Source organism: Botryllus schlosseri, chromosome 10 (assembly GCF_051294905.1).
Source record: "Botryllus schlosseri isolate E-star chromosome 10, Bs_hap1, whole genome shotgun sequence".
Classification (NCBI taxonomy): domain Eukaryota; kingdom Metazoa; phylum Chordata; class Ascidiacea; order Stolidobranchia; family Styelidae; genus Botryllus; species Botryllus schlosseri.
In genome coordinates this window covers 24126145-24130531 of record NC_137245.1, presented here as the reverse complement: position 1 = coordinate 24130531, position 4387 = coordinate 24126145, and the positions used below count along the sequence as shown (strand labels likewise).

General features: G+C 41.7%; 1 long non-coding RNA gene across 1 annotated transcript; it reads right to left on the bottom strand.

Annotated features, from left to right (window-relative positions):
• Nucleotides 1–1807: 1807 nt before the first annotated feature.
• LOC145447727 (uncharacterized) lies at nt 1808–4024 on the bottom strand. The gene is made up of 2 exons (XR_013917690.1): nt 3447–4024; nt 1808–2103 (listed from the first exon to the last, which is right to left on the bottom strand). It is a non-coding gene; the product is annotated as an uncharacterized LOC145447727 (long non-coding RNA).
• Nucleotides 4025–4387: the final 363 nt, after the last annotated feature.

Genomic DNA, 4387 nt, shown 5'->3' with positions numbered 1-4387 from the left:
CATCATTGGTTTATTAGCAATTTTATCAGTTCAATACACCACAAAAAATGCGATACAATGAAAAGAAAGGAAGATGTCGAAGCGACTAGGAGTTGTCTATGGAATCAGACACCCACCTTGGCCTAGGCGATGTAAAGAGGAGGCATGCACACTGAATGAAAGTAAGAAAGATAGTATAGAAAAAGGAAGCGACAAGAAATAGGGCGGCGTGTCATGGGAATCATGATTTCAATTTAACCAATACATGCTGTATGCTGACCGGATGCTTTCGCGAATTTATTCGAGATCTGAGAATTTCACAAATTGATTATAAACGACACAGGGAAAAATACACAGTAATAAAACATACCAAATAGAAAAGGACCTGTAAATTCCAGACCTGACTAATGAGTCATATCATATCTGACTCGGGTGTATGTACGCGATGATGAATAAGAGTCATAACATAAAAGCGTAGCTAGGTGCCACTAGCATATAGATTAAAAAGGCATAGTTTGATAAATAACTGTAACTGCGTGAGGGCGATGAAGACCACGTAACCATATTTCCCACTTTACCTAACTTAAGATCAAAGGATAATCTCTTGACACCTTATTACTGCAGCTATGCTCGTAACGCAATGGAGTAGTTCACAAATAAAAATTTTAACGATTTGTTTTGATTCGATCTTCCATCATTCCGTTGATATGTCAGCATTGTGTTTAAAGATCAAATTAGAACTGTACGTAAAGAGAGAAGCCTATCTACATGCGTATTCAATATTGATAGCAGACAATTGATGGCACGAGTGATACAAAAAGGGTCGTGGACCTCAGGTAACCAACTCCATACAACCGACAGCAATATTTATCAAAGTATGGGTTAGAAAAACGAAAGGCATTGTTAAAAAGTCATATCATATGTCGTTTACTGACGATCCATAGTTATGTTATGAAAGGCACGATGTACACAATGTAAGGGTAAATAAAGACCTATGTACGGATTAGTTATTTAAAAGGTAACAAGTACCGTTTAATGAGGGATTGTTGAATTGATATTAAACATGGAATATCATATTACACGAGGGCCATTGTTGCGATCAAAATGGTAACATTATTTTTGAAGAGCACCTGGTTGATGACGAGAAAAGCATGACCCGAGTCACCCAATACCCTTAGAGGTATTTTAATTATGTTGTTTCTTTGTAGGGCATTTCGTACGCAGAACTGCATTACCAATGAATTGTATGACGGTGGAAAATGGTGACTAGTCTATTCAGCTTATCGCTCCAACAACTGGCTTATTTCCCCTAGAGTTGGACAGAGAACGCGGAAGAGATCAAGTTCAACTTCACTGCACGTAGGCTATATACCGTTCAAAACCATTCAACGAAGTTAACGAAAGGAAACAGAGAACATCTTGACCATGAAATATGCAAAACAGGCAAGGAACGGCACGCATTTCGCGCTAGTCGTGGGGGAGTTGGCGTAGTGGTGCCAATAAGCGCCTGCTATCCCAGCGGCCCGGGTTCGATTCCGCGTCGGAAGTAATTATCTGGGCTCCTCTCCCCACCGCGTCGCTGATTCTTACGGCGTCAAAAAAGCCCAGAAAAACACCCTATGAAATTCAAGGAAGTAACCCATAAGGAATGGAAAAAGCAAGAAAGAGCCGTGGAATAGAGATTAACATCTAAAAAGAACTGTGACATCGGAAACTAGGTCGAGGTGGATGCCAGTTTAAAATACCGCAACTGGTCGTTCGGCACCCTCCTATCTGTCCATTACATCGAATTGTGTCTTATCGCATTGTAGGCTACATTGCGTGTGTCTTGGTCGGATGAAAATATAATCTGACGATTATTGATTTACTATTATTATTTTTTTTAGATTGGAGTATTTTAAAAAAATTCCAGTAATACAGTCAAATTGTAATTCCTATGCAATACATGAAGAGGTCAGATTACAGAATTGTGGTAGATAAAGAATTGGCAAGGGTTACAGAGCAGAGGTAGAGATGATTGAAAAAGAAGAATCGAAATTATTATTGAGTTCTGGGTCTGATTATAGATAACTAACCTACGTAGGTTAGTTATCTATAGTCTGATTCAGTACCATTTGTTATGTTCTTGATCTTGTTTGAACAATGAACAATAACTCAATGCGACGAGGTTGCAATACAGAATCAGTATATTATCAACAGAATAACTTCACGGCAGTGACACGATCCAGAGTGAAGTTAAATGAAAGACGTAGAGAACAGAACACAAAGGGTATAAATACAAGCACGACACACGAGGAAATAATGATTGGAGGTAATTACTAGTCCTATGGAAATTAGGAGTGAAACAACACTGAACGTAAATGCACTAACATAACAGTCCTCCCCTATAAGTTGAGAGGGTTGCCCACATTTACGTAGGTTTGTAGAAATCGGTTGGCTTTCTGTTCCTAAGAGGATAACGTCTACCAGACGTATGGGCAGGACTAGTTGCAGGACGTTGTGCCCTATATCTGACCAATGGTTGCTCAGCTTGTGACTGTGGAGGCTGAGCAACTTCCTGTGTGGCTGTATTATTATGGCCAGCTGAAATCAAGCGTGGTTGGAGTTGGTTTTTGTGCCTCCTCCAATACCCATGATCCGTTTTTATAATGTACACAACACGCCCCAGTATTTCCGTCACCACGCCAGCAACCCACTTTGGTCCGCTTCGGTAACTGCGAGCGTAAACCGAGGAACCAATCTCGAAATGAGTGACTGATTGTCTAGGCGTAACGGGTTTCGATTTATCGAAGGGCGAGCACAAACTTAACAAATTGCGCGGCTGTCGACCATGTAAAATCTCGGCAGGCGTTTTCCAGTCTATGCCCGGGTGCGGTGCACATCAGTACGTAGCGAGAAGTGTTTGGAGCGCGAAGTTTAGATATTTTCCCCCGTCGCAATTTTTTATTAATCCAGCTTTTAAAGTCTGGACGAAACGCTCCGCTTCCCCGTTCGAGGCAGGGTGAAAAGACGGTGATACGACATGACTGATTGCCAAATTTGAACAAAACGTATCGAATTCATTCGATGTGAATTGCGGCCCGCCATCCGTGACAATTGTTATGGGCAAGCCTTCGATAGCGAAGACTTCCCACAAAGCGTTGACCACACACAAGGTTGTGGTAGAACCGACATTCATTACTTTAACGAAATGATATTTCGAATGCGCATCGACGATGACAAGAAACATTTTATTGTTTATTGGACCTGCGAAATCCAAGTGAATAATTCGTTCAAAGCTTTCAGAAGTTTTGGGCCATTCGCGATACTGACGATCAGGCGCTTTCATTGCCTTACGGCAAGCGTCGCAACCTTTAACGAGATTTTCAATGTCGCGATTAATGGAAGGCCATGCGATGTAACGTCGAGCCATCTGCTTCATCTTCGCGATACCCCAATGTCCTTCGTGCAACAATGACCGTGTTAACCGTCAATAAAAATACAGCCTACATTGACACCTAGCGGATATATGAACTGCCACATACAACGCCGTTACATGATTTCTTTCAGACTACTTTCCCTTCTAGTTCAAATATTTTGAAGTAGAACTACTTGTCTGCATAGGTGTGCATTACTCTTATCATCGAAACATTGGTGCCACCGAAGGTAAAAGTAGACACATTATCAAGTTAACTTTATATATTTTCAAAAAATATGCCTATTCACTTTCCAATTGCACCGCTCGCCGCATTTTCTAGCTCATCTTGAACTAGTTTTGGCGTGACATCGAAATCGCTACTTCTACTTGTAATTGAGCGGATAGTTATGGCCTTATTTGGAATGCTACTAGAACTCGAGTAACAACGCTGACAACTCGATCCCCCCTGCGTCAGTCATTCATAAAAACTCAACGCTACGATATGATGTTGGCCACCTTACTTACCTCGTCGTTGAGGCTGAACCACGGGGGTGTCAAACATACGGCCGCGAAGCAATTCTGAGTAGATTGAAAAATGCGTATGTTATCCAGCACATTTCTAGCAAATGTTACGATATCTAGTCAGATATACTTGGCTGCCAGTAAAACTGCACTCAAGCCACTGCAGAAACTACAGCATAAAGTACTCCGAATCATAGCTAGGGCCCCAAAGGGGCCTGGCTGCCCATTCAATAAATCGCTGCTGAAGAGATTCGGCGTCCTAAACATAGAAGATATGCGGAATCTAGAAATTGCCAAGTTTATGTATCAGTTTCACTGCGGTCGTTGCCCCGAATATTTCAATGACTTCTTTACCTCTGAATCAAAAGCGCACAAGTACAACACACGCGCGTCCACGTCGTCCAAATATCATATGATCGACCGAAAAGATCATCGCTCTATCAAATATGCCGGACCTAATGTGTGGAACAGTATCCCGCCGGCCATCCG